This window comes from Odontomachus brunneus, unplaced genomic scaffold (assembly GCF_010583005.1).
Source record: "Odontomachus brunneus isolate Ranch 3 - 2012 unplaced genomic scaffold, Obru_v1 Obru_scaffold_355, whole genome shotgun sequence".
NCBI lineage: Eukaryota > Metazoa > Arthropoda > Insecta > Hymenoptera > Formicidae > Odontomachus > Odontomachus brunneus.
The window spans coordinates 68,379-81,730 of NW_022639805.1; the positions used below are offsets into that span (position 1 = coordinate 68,379).

Sequence of the window (13,352 nt, forward strand, 5' to 3'; positions counted from 1 at the left end):
ACTATTTCTTTAAAACTATTGTTATACATATATATATATATATATATATATATATATATATATATATATATATATATATATATATATAATATTTACTTTGAATACGATTTAACTCATTATATCTCGGTTTTTTAAGAGATTAATCTAATCTAGGTCCATGAATTACAGGAATATTTTGTAGCGCAATATCGAATGGAATTTTCAAAGTTAAAAATTTTTACATAATGCATAATTTGAGCTATTATTTTAATATATGATCAAATTAATTGTCATTTATATTTAAAAGTACATATCTGAGATTTTGACGTCTCGATTTGGATGATATCTCGAGACACTTGCAAGAGATTTTAATGGACTTAGACTTAAAACGTTCTTCGTGGATATCACTGCGCACCGACATAGTTTTGAAAACATATTTTCCTTCACTTTATATTTACAAAGGTGTGTAAAAAAATATCTGAATATTTGAAAAGAAATTGTACAATTTGTGATTTTTTCATTTCTCCGAAATCTTAAAAATATTCAATGCATAGAAGAAATGTTGCAGATTACAAATATTTTTGCTTCTTCATTTCTAACAAACTTAAGTGGAAAAATCGTGCAAACTATCCAAATCGAAATGTCAAAATCTTAGGCTTGTTACACTTTCAAAGATGGGTTGATTTGAGTTAATTTGAACATATATTCAATAGCAAGTTGTGCAAATATTTTTACCGAAAATACTTAATTTCATTGCGCTAAAAAATACTTCTGAAAGTTATCTTTATTCTAGGCCTTTCGAGCTATCCTAATCTCTTTTCTTAGTCATTACTTATATTGTTATAATTATATATATTTGTATTTTAATCGATCTTCACATATATATTATACATATATTACGTTTTGTTTCATTCATATTATATTATTTTTATTTCATTCTCGTAGCATCTCCCGATCTTATATATCCACAAGCCGTGATTTAATTTAAAAGTGACATAAATAAGCTCGCAATCTTCATCGCAAGATCCTTCCCGAACGCGTGAGTTACAAGCGGCCTCAGGTAAATCACGTTCCATCAAATGCGACTATATCGCGTCGTTCCGGGCCATAAATCGAAGATCCCTCGAAATCCCTCAATTTAGCCCCGAGAAAAAAGCCTCGCTCGCTCCCGGAAGCAAAACGGAAATGATAGGCTAAGTGTTATAACGCGGTCTGCGCACAATGCCGCGTCGCCGTGTCCTTACAAAGGATAAAGGGAAAGGGCGTAAAAAGAATCGACGTTTTTTGTACGCTGCAACTCGGTCGTCGACTTGGTCTCCGCGCGCGAACGGTAGATTAAATCAATACGACTTTTTTTACGCACTGTTCGTGTCACGCTCTCTCTTCAACCCACCGGCGGTAAACTAAATATAAACATGAGAAAAATGGCAGTCAGTGGTGCCTGCCGCGCACGGCGCGTCATAGAACACACATGGACGAAAAGGCGCGCTCGTATAACGTATACTGGCGTCATAAATCCACCATCTTGCACCACCGTAAAGTTCGTACTTTTATCGTAACTTGTAAAACAGCGAACGCGCGCGCATCTTGTATATAATAGTGTTGTCGTCGCTGCAATAGTCGTCGCTGCAATAGTCATCACTGAAATAGTCGTCGCAAATTACAGAGTCGTGTGAAATTCTTCCTTTAATCTGACCTGACGCATATGTATCGTCACATTCTGTCGTATGTCGGAAATGAGGCGCCACACTCTTTCCCGAAATACATTATAAAGCCTTAAGGGGACTGGGGAGTCAGACTGTCTGAAAATCGTGTTTATTCTTTCACAATTTTTTATGACAAACTGAATGAATATGCGAAAGTGTTATTTTGACATGTATTTATACAACATATAAAGAGAAGAAAAATATAATTTTGATGATCAAATACTCAACATAAGTGTATGGTACATGCAGTTAAAATATATTTCATTTTTCTTTTCAAGGTCGTCATTTTGCAGTAATATCTTGACTCTCGGTGGTTCAATTAAGCTGAATTTTAGGTAGAAAATTTCCGTAAGTTTGTCGTTATCGTGTGAACCACTGACAAACCCGTGAAAATATTTAATTTTAAAATATTAACTTTTTTACTTATAAAAGAACTGAAAATTTAATAATATTCCATTAAGATATTTGCAATTTTGTTAACTTTTACTCAATTTCTATTATAGTGGTAACCGAGAGTCAAGATATTACTGCAAAATGATAACCTTGAAAAAAAAAACGAAATATATTTTAATTGCATGTACCATACATTTATATTGAGTATTTGATCATCAAAATTATATTTTTCTTCTCTTCATATGTTGTATAAATACACGTCAAAATAATACTTTCGTATATTCATTCAGTTTGTCATAAAAAATTGTGAAAGAACAAACATGATTTTCAGGCAATCTAACCCTCCAGTCCCCTTAAAAAATTCAGTGTAAAATAAAATGCGAAATTATTAGCAGTATCCACACACGAATGAGTCTTCTATTCACTTTGAAGGTTAAAAATTTAATAAAAGATAGAGATAAATGGATAGATACATTTTATAATTAAATATTTATAATTGCTAATTACATAATTTTTTACGTGCAAACTTCCAATTGAAATAAGTAGGAGGCGCTTGATCGTTTAATCGGCACTTGTAAAATTGTTGGGGACAATTTGCGCCAGAGATCGTTTCTCAAACATCGAGGAGAAGAGGAGGGAGGGAGAGAGACAAACAGAGAGATAGAGAGAAAGAGAGAGAAAGCGAGAGAGTAACTCCTCGGCGCGACGCTTCCGATTTCCGAGCTAATCAGTCGGGATTCTTAGATTCGAATGCCGTATGCCGTCGGCGTAGTCGGCGTGCTACGTGGCGAGGGAATAGTAATTTCCTAGATTTAATTAACCAATTAGCACATGTCGTCGTCGTCGTCGTCGCCGTCGTCGTCGTCGCGCCCGGCGTCGCGCTTAACCGAGTCACGTAAACAAGCAGTGCTATGTCTCGGGTCTCGGGACGATTCCAATCGCGGTAAACGACGTTACGCAATACGTCGGATCGGGAATCGGATGGTTAACACGAATATTTAACCGGCTGTGCGAAGAGTCACGCGCCGAATACGCGAGAGTGTCTCTCGAAAGGACCGACTCGCTTTTCAACGACATTCAGCGCCAAAGACATCCTGTAGTCGGAGAATTTAGCGATGCCTTACGCAGGATCGTCGAATTTACATGCAGAAAAATATATACTGTATTCGAGTAAACTTGTTTCAAGCACATCATAATATACTCGCAAATCTACAATTGCTTTTCATCATAAGCTTTTCATCATAACTTTATTCAAGATACATTTTGAATCCTGGTAAGTTTTGCGTTTTAATAAAGAATATTATGTTGAGGCTCTTCGCTAGCCATGTCGGATTTGTGACGTCAGAAGTGAGAAATGACATACTAACATGCCATTTCTGAATATAGATAAATATAGACGAAAGAATTTAAAATTGCTTGAACACACTTGTAAAATTGTCTGAAATATATCATTTTGTCTTGATGATCAATAAATAGTGATATGATAAATGATGAAATGAATCTGCATGCCTCATTTCACTATTTATTATTTATACGACTATTTATTAAACGTCAGGGGAAAGGAATATGTTTTGCACAATTTTACAAGTATGCTGAAGCAGTCTCAAGTATTCTTTCATATTTATCTTTATTTAGAAATGGCATGCAACTTTCGTCAGCATGTCATATCATCTCTGAAGATAAGCGTTATTTAAAAGAGAGAAAGTAAATTGAGTAATCGCTTTTCTTAGTAGTGAAATGATATTTTTCTATGTGTATACGGGAGTTATTAATTTACATTCCGCCTGTTTCTCCGTGGAAATAGTAGTTTGTTGATAATGAATTTGTGCAGTTATTCAAATAACGCTGTCATACGCGAGATACGCGAGTGTAGAGCTGGGCATATTTATGTGCTCGAACGAAATGTACATTCGTGTATTCTTTAGCGTACATAGTTATGACAGCGAAAAACGCGTAATATTTAATCGAAATATTATTACACTCACCGCATGATTGAATTGTTTACTCTGTTTTTGCCGACCAGCCTATTACCCCAGATATTTTCTCCCGTAAGCGTTCGAATGCTCCGTAATTTTATAATTTTTTATTTTTAGAATTTATTGTAAATGGGCAGGAATTTATTTTTTGATTATTAATGTTGTTATCGTTGTTGCGGTACAGTCGGTCTCGCTCTCAAAATTACTACCCGCATGAATTTTAATATTCGTTGCGCGCACGTTTTGCGCACGCCGTAAAATTTTATCTTGCACTGAACAGTTCGCAATTGCAGTCTCGTTTCGAGCGGACAACAAATCGCTCCGTTATTACAACGTCGGCGAAGCATTAAATTCATCTGGAGAGTTTAACGACGCCCGAATTAGACTACGTTATCGAATATCGCCGTTTAATTTTCTATTCGCGCGTCGCGACGCAAGCACAATAATTCAGCGAGTCGCTGAAAGCGGGACGATAAATTGCACGATTACGATTACGGCAATATGCGGGATAGAGAGCGCCGGGATTATACGCGAGACACAGACACCCGTGCCGCTCATCCGTCTTCCGCAAACAAAAACAACGGGCGTGCAAGTTCGCGCGTATTACCACCCTGACCTGTCGCTTCCCCCTTTTCCCCTTTCCCACTGCGCTTATCCATCTTGCTTCCGTCGTTCCCTGATGTCGCTTCCGCTCTTTTCGAAGGGGGTCTCTAATCCGCGATATTCGTCAGCGAGTTCTGCGCACAGAGTATCAATTTGCGACGATCGATTACGAATTTACTAGCACTACACAAAGTCTAATTACGCCGGGTGTACTTGGAATCGCATTTATTGCGTACAACGTAAATTTCACATCTCAATATTTTAATCTGAAATATTTCATATTACGTTCATATATAATTATTTACGCATTGTATGATTAGCCAATTTTAAAGTCTACACGAAAATAATTCTTTAGAGTTTCTTTTTTCATATAAAATCTTTTCAATTTTTTTATATTTTTAATAGTGCAGGAATAGAATGTCAATAAAATCTATTTTATTAAGAAACACAGTAAATTTTGTTATAGTAAATTTTTTAATAGCACATTTCAGTTCTTACTCTATAAATTTCTAGGAGTGTATTTTTATTTTTACTTAAAAAGTAGATTGGCCATCGAGTCACTCGTTATATTTAAATTTGTTACAATAACAAAACAGACGTAAGCGGAAAGCAAGTATTGGTAAATTTAAAATGAGACTTGTTGTTCAAGATTCATTATACGAGATACACAACATTAACTCCGGAAATATTCACTAGATTCTAAATATTTCGAGTCGGATATATATTTCCTTATTCTCATTAAATTCGTCTCAAACCTCCTGTATAATAAATTATTTAATACATACTTGCGAAAATATACGATATATTGTTTGTTGTCCCAGCATCCTGCGCTCTATCTTAACATCTTCTGATTCAGCAGCTTTCTAGCAAGTTGCGTGTAGCTCGTATTTGCCGTGCTTCAATCGATCACAACACTCGACTCGTTCAAATAAATAAAGAAAGTGCACTATAGACGCGTGTGGGACGCGTGTCGAAGAAATTTCTTTTTAATTAATATCGCTACATCGATTTATTCGCGTGTTATAGCTGTTTTAAGTCGCGACACCAATACGGTTCTAACGCGACACAGATATTTGCTTTCACACCGGCACACGCTATAGCTCGCTTCTATAGTGAGCGCGACTGGCCGCGACGAGCGCGCGATTGCGACTGAGCGGCGGGGAGTGGGGAGGTGGGGCAGAGAGTGGGGGTAGCGCGCCGGGCTCTGTTACGTACTACAGTCGCGTACAGCGTAAGGTGACTCTTTGTTCCATTCACGCGTCGCGCTCTGACTCATTCACAGCGCGCTGTAGTGATAACGCCGGCCGACTGAAAACGCGGACCAATACAATCGTTATAACTCCACTTGTAGACGTCGTAGAGACTTGAAACAAAGATCATTGGAAAGGGAAAATTATCGCGCTCCCGATGGACATAAAATGGTTGTTCTGTGGTATAAGAATAATGTAAGTATGAAAAACATTGGTTCTTATGTTTGCGTTAATGCGGAAAAAGAGGATACATTTGTCATTTTTTAAATACATTACACATATATACGTCATAAATATAAAGACGTATATAATAAATATAACAAATGTAATAAATATACAATATAAATATATTAATATTTTTATATCTCATGTAAAAACATGTAGTATATATACAGAGATGTAAAAATAATTACAATAATTTTGATTTCTTTATTAACATTCTTTAATTATCCTTCTCAATAAATGCCTAATTTCAGGAAATACCAAATATTCTCTTCATGTATTTTTTTCGACAATAGTATTCTACGATATACGCAACTTGTAACAGCAGATCCACTTACGGCACATGCGCAAGAAAGCGTTCTTGCAACCCACGCTACACTAGACTCAACATTCGGAGGGCGAATTTTGGAAGTTAAAAAGCATCTTAAAAATTTTTTTGAAAATTATTGAAGGAACATAGGAACGTTTATCAAAACTGTGCTCTAGAGACTATTACTAAACGAAATACGTATATACGAAACCATTTTCGGATAATCATACTTCGGAACAAAAATTAAGGATTTTGAGAGAATTACTGAGACAACACTAAAACATTCTCTCAAAGTGTTCTTTCGGCAATAATATACCCTACGACATACACAACTTGAGGCATCACAGGTCCACTTACCCCACATGCGCAAATACCATTGCACATATGCGAAGATGCGGCTTTATTACCAACGCTACGTTGATCCAACCTTCCTAGTGTGACTTTTGCAAATTGAAAAATTATTTTAAAGATTCTGGGCATGTTTTTAAGAGAGTAGAGGTATATACATTCAAACTGTGTCCCAGAGATAGTGCTGAGCGATATACGTATACTTGACACCATTTTCGACAAATATACATCTGAAAGTTAGAAAATTACTGTAAAATTTTTTTTTAATTTGTCAAGCGAGCAGAAAAATTACTGGCAACGTAAAAACATTCTGTGAAAGTGTTCTATCGGCAATAGTACTTTACGACATACCTAACTTAATGTAGCCGATTCACTTACGGTACATGTGCAGGATAAATCCCACTGCGCATACACGTGAAAGGGTTCTTGCCATCAACATTGCATTAGATCCCATATTCGGTGGGTGACTTTTGGAAACTGGAAAGCAATTTTAAATTTCCGTGAAATTTATTGAGTGGACAGAAGGACGTTTATCCAAATTGTGCTTTTGGCGATGGTATTAAACCAGGTGTGTTCAAAATCATTTTCGATATTTATATTTCAGAACGAAAATTATTTCAAAGATTTTGTAAAAATTACTGAGACCACAAAAAAACATTCGGTAAAACTTTAAAAAAACTTAGTCAGTCAAATTATTCTAATAATTTTTGCGGAATGTCTGACGATATAGGGAGAAATGCTCATATGTATATTTGTAAATTAGGTTAAAGTGAATATAAAATTCTTCTATCATTTTATGTATCATAATGACATACATTTTCAGTCGCCAATCTCTCTTTTTTAATTAATAACCTATAAATCTTCGTAATTGTTTGCAAAATGGTAGATGAATTTTATATTCAGTTTCACCTGGTCTAAATACACGAGCGTTTATATTAGAAGCTTTACATAACGCTCTACTTCGAGATTCTCTATTGAACTTTCGAATCTGACGGAAATATGCAGATTTAATGTAGAATCAAAATAATTTCGACTCTCGGGATATAATATATCAATATGTTTCCTTGCGTTCCTGCCGTTCAAGCGATATTTAACAAATCAAAATATGTTACTATTAGTATATTTGACAGCATTATAGTTGTATTGTAATTATAATTATTAGGTTTTAACGATGAGTAACCCCATATACGACGTGCCGGAATACGATAATTGTTATTGAAACGTAAACTGAATCATTTAATATTATAATACAGCGCATAATATTAATATATTTTAATATGGCGCGTGTAAGTTAAATACACACATATACACACACACGGTAAATCACGTGACTTTGTTTTGGAATCAAATTGACGCGTCAAAGGTGTGGCGGCTTTCAAAATGACAACAAACGCGTGCGTATGCGGCACGCTCGCGATCATAACAGTCTCGACGCGGAGATAAACACATCGCGCGACGTCACTCGCTATTCACTGTTGTATCGAGGTGAACGAATTAACATAGTAACGGCTTATAATATCTGCGCCGCGATTATAACCCGCTAGAAGCATCGCATCATTTCTAAAAGTAATTACTATGTCTTATTTTCGTTGAATTTCAAAAGAAAATATGGAAACCTTAACTTATCGCGATCGAACAGTCTATTTAATATTGCCTAATCAGGAAAACTGTTATGGTTTTAGACTCGACGGACGGGGCTGCAGTTACGGTGAATCCTGACCGGAGGACCTGATTCGGGCCAGGTAGGGTTGGCTCGAAAATATGTTGATAAACATTTCGTATATTTTTTTTGTTTATTTCTCTATAATTAAAAATTAAGATCGCAATTTGACAAGTTATCTGAATGATTCATATTGCGACCGCGATTGTCTAAACTATTCGTATTTATATTGGACATTTTTTGTATTATGAATTTGTTCGTTAAACTGCATTACTGAATCTAATTGATTTTTGAAGTGAAATGATTTTTCTGTTTCAGATTTTTAAACAGCAGAACGTGGCCGGCCCTAACTGCAAGTCATTTTGGTGAGTGAAAGAAATGAATACATATTGATATTTGAGGTGATGGGTTTGATATCAGAATATCATTATGAAATCAGTGCGATTTATTCTGCATGTAAATTTGAACTTTTGATATCTTCATGGAAAAAAGGATTTGTTTCAGCAGCAAACTAATTTGCTACATACGGATAGTTAAACATAATTCGTTGTGTTAGCTACTTTTTCTTTACTGCAGGAACGTTTTTCTTGCTATGATAACAAAAAAATTTGGTCCTATAATAAGAAAAGTAGTTAACGCAACAAATTTGCTATAGATGAATAACTAAACATAATTTACTGCTTTAGCTACTTTTTTTGTAACAGGAGCAGATTTTCTTGTTATCTTAGCAAAGAAATTGGCTCTTGCAGCAAAGAAAAAGTGGCTAATATAGCAAATTTTGTTTGTCGATATGTAACAAATCTTTTTTCTGTGTTTTTTAGAATATATATGCAATACTACATATGTGTATATTTATACATATATATACTGATACATACATATTATATACTTGTGCTCACGGAATTTGCGATAATATCTTTGCATTAACAGCTTTCGCGTTTTCGTCATTACTTTTATAAACTTTCAATTTCAATTTCTTATAATTATATATTTGCGTTATAAAGAGATATGAATCTTGTTAAAGTCAAATCCATGAAAGCCACTTCGTTCAAATTTTTACGGATTTATTTTTCAACTAGAATTTTCGGAACTGGAATTTTGTATTTTAATAAGTATAGTTAATCGCAGAATAAGATATCTTTTTCGTTTCTGATTTTGCAATGCGATCCTCACCTTATGATTTTTTTTTCAATCTTGTTTCGAGTCTCGCGAACACATTTCGTAACTATCGGAATTTATTGCCTTGCAATAAATATACAGTAAGAAAATTTACAAACTCCAATTTTAGAACAAGATTTGACCATATGCGTATTTTCATTATTAGTCATGATCACAATTCATGAAATATTGATTCAGGTAAATTTTTTTTTGAACATTGTGAAAAGAGGATTCTATAAAAACTCGTGAGTGTGCAATTTCAACGCTTAGGTAATATTAGTAATATGCATAAAATCGTACATCGCACAGATTTCCACCGAAAAAAGTAAGGATAATGATACTATTTAAACATATCGTGAACATCTTTGGATAATTTCCGAATTACACAAAACAATTATTACCCGATTATTCAAATCCTTGCTAATAACACTATCTATTACTTTTTTCGGCTGGTTTTATTCAATCTTTTGGCATACGTTGCGTACTCATACGCATTACTCGCATATACATATGCAATTGCGTGTCAGCGACACGATATGACTATTGAGTTCCCATTATTACGGTTTTCATTAAAACGCGTCTTTTTCCGACCCCTCATACGCGATGTCGTCGCAATTTCGAGTTTAAGCGATCCCCACACTTGCCATATCGCAAGCACACATAACATGTCTTAAACTCAACTTCTGTACTATTTACAACATAAAGTTGAATCGAGAAAATAAACACAAATGTCTTTCATAATTGACATTTGAATCATAAAATTTCATATATACAGGGTGTCCCAGAACAATCTCCGAAGCTCTCGTGAAGTATAATAATATGAATAATAAGAATAATGCGGATTAAAGTAAACATAAAAATCCCGTAGCGTTTTGCGATATTCACAATAATTATCGAGATATTAATTAAAGAAGATTTATGAATAATCATACAAGAGAGATATATAGATGAGCTGTAGTGGCGACATCTATTATCGTGTGCTTGTATATTAGGTAAAAAAACTGAACAATAAAATCCTCTGCCTTTTTCCTAATAACTTGTAGATTTTTAATTGTTAAATAGAACACTAATATATTATTGCGAACAAACATTCCCCATCAATTTTCTCTAATTAACAATTAAAAATCTACAAAATTATTAAGAAAATGGTAAAGAACTTTTTTGTTCAGTTTGACTTAATGTAAAAACACACACGATGGCAGACGTCGCTACCATAGTTGATCTACCATATACATATATGTATTTGTGATTATTCACAAATCTTCTTTAATTAATATCTCGATAATTATTGCGAATATCACAAAACGATACAGGACTTTTGTTCACCTATATCCGTACTATATCTCCACGAGAGCTTCGAAGGTTGTTCTGTACAGACATCTTATATGCGATATATAATCTAAAATCATCTCAAAACAAAATAACGACTTGAAGCTTAAATTATGCAATTTTTTATCGTGTATCTCCTGTATATACATATATATAATACATGTATATACATATATATAATCCTTATTCAACTGTGTAGATTGTGAAACGCCCTTAACGTTTCTCTCGGCTTATGAAGAGCGAGCCTTAACGCGCTTTTTTCATTCACGCCGGCCGGTTGCACGCAGCGGCCGAATTGTAGTCCGCGCGATTTATTAAAAGCGAGGAAGCTGCCACTGTATATAAAATTAATCCGCCGTTCGCATAGTCCTCGAAATATCCGTTATTACGGCCCTTTGAGGCCGCTCGTGCGAGCTATCGCAATAAATCGCGCGTTCCGCGGACGGCCGCGAATGAGCCGGATAAATTATTCCGCCGACTTTTCGCTTCCGGTATTTACGAAGCTCCGTTTCCCCTTTCTCCCTTCCCCCGTGTGCTGCCCGCCATGTTTGCCCGCTTATTCCGTGCTTTTCCGTTACGTATTTTCGCGTGCCGCCTAATTAAACGTGTTTTCCGTACGTTCCCTTTGGGCATGCATCGCGCATTCCATCGTCGCGAAAAAACGGACGGACTTTAGCATACAAATTATATAAAATTATATGTCTGTACAGTAAGCATTGTACATAGACCTTCTAAAAAAATATATATAAATTTAGAAAATTCAAGAGAACATGCACGCAGAAAAATATTATTCTATTGCTAAAAAAGCGATTACACAGTTTACTTTTACGATTACTTTTACGATTACTTTTACGATTACTTTTCTTCTTTAAGTAATGGTTATCTTTAACTATGAATATTTCCTCGATATAGTTTTAAAATATACTCATTATAAATTCTAGAAAAGCTTCTTATTATCATATCGTATCATATAAGCAATAGGAGAATTTGTGTTTTTCTTATAAAGATATTACATAAAACTTTATTGAAAGAAAAGGCTCGATTCTATGTAGCAAACAAACTGAATTTTTTTTCTTAATTTAATATGCTCTCTTGATTGAAGTACAATATTATTATACTAGGAGTCCTAATTGAATTACGCTTACTAGGATTCATAATATATTTTGAGAAAAGATACTTATGACGAACTATAAGAATGATTAAAGTATGATGAATGCAGTATATATTTTTCTGTGTGTAAAACTCTGTAAATCTAAAAAAATTACGAATCTAGGAACCTAAGAAATTGAAAATCCGAGAATAGCGCGATTTATAATTTGAGGATCTTCTAACTTCTTTATTTGAACACATTTTAGTTTACCTTTTTTCTACAGACTTTGTGCAATTGAAAAATTTCTTCATGAATGCTTTACGAACATTTTGTTCGTTGTTTAAGAGTACTGCTTGTCGATTGACATTTATCTAACAACACACGCGAAAAATGAATTAGTGTTAGCGCGATAACTTAAAGGCACCCAGCAGCAAACGTCGAATCCGAATATCATTTCCAGAAAATCCCTTGCGATTGCCGCACCGTCTAATTATTTCTCATCAACGCGCCACGGTATGTACGGTAGGCCAGGCAAAATACCGTCCGCGAAGCGCATAATTTCGGCGGGAGGTTGCTGCTCTTAACGGGCGCATCTCTCCGGGTTACTCATTCGCGTTCTGCATCCCTTCGCCTTACTCTGGGTATCGTCTTTCCGTTTTTCAAGGATCATAGTGATAACGCGCGGGCCTCCGATTCGCATTAACGCGTATTACACGAATCGGCCGCAATTGTAGAATTTTCGTCCGCGCCGAGCCGTTTTTGCGTGACTCTCCGCGTACGCAATCGCGCAATCAAAGACACGCTGATTCGATGTTTCGCACTTGTTCCTTTTCTGGTGTATACACACGGCGTCATGGATGCCCGATCATTTACTAGATTGAGAGTTATACAGTTTTCAATCTTACACATCATACCACAGACTTCTATATACTACTAAACTGCTAACTCCCTTACATCTGAGGCCAAAAATGACGGCCATTTTTGTTAAGATATTCCATATATTCACGTACTAATTTTGCCTTAACAAAGATGGCTGCCCCTATTCACACTACGTTAAAATTTTCCCCCACTTTTCTACAGGCCGACCACACGCAAAAAAAGAACTAGCTTCCAGAGCTAAAAAAATAACTGTGGCAGATAAGATGTGTCACTGAAATAGGGGCAGCTAATGTCGATACTACCGAAGCTAAATTTATTCGCTGTTTAAACTTAGGCATTACGGCGAGAAATATTAGCTGCTAGAAACAAATGACTGTAGCAAATAATTGTAACTGTGCGGCAAACTTCTTTAATATATGCATACGATAAGAAATTTAGGAATAACTGCC

At 35.2% G+C, this 13,352-nt stretch overlaps 1 long non-coding RNA gene across 1 annotated transcript in view; it reads left to right on the forward strand.

The window, feature by feature from the left end:
• Positions 1-8,886, forward strand: part of LOC116853549 — a 26,221-nt gene extending 17,335 nt beyond the window's left edge. The window contains exons 2-3 of the long non-coding RNA XR_004379999.1: positions 8,470-8,529; positions 8,766-8,886. This is a non-coding gene — a long non-coding RNA (uncharacterized LOC116853549). The remainder of the gene's footprint in view (positions 1-8,469; positions 8,530-8,765) is intronic.
• The last annotated feature ends 4,466 nt before the right edge of the window (positions 8,887-13,352 follow it).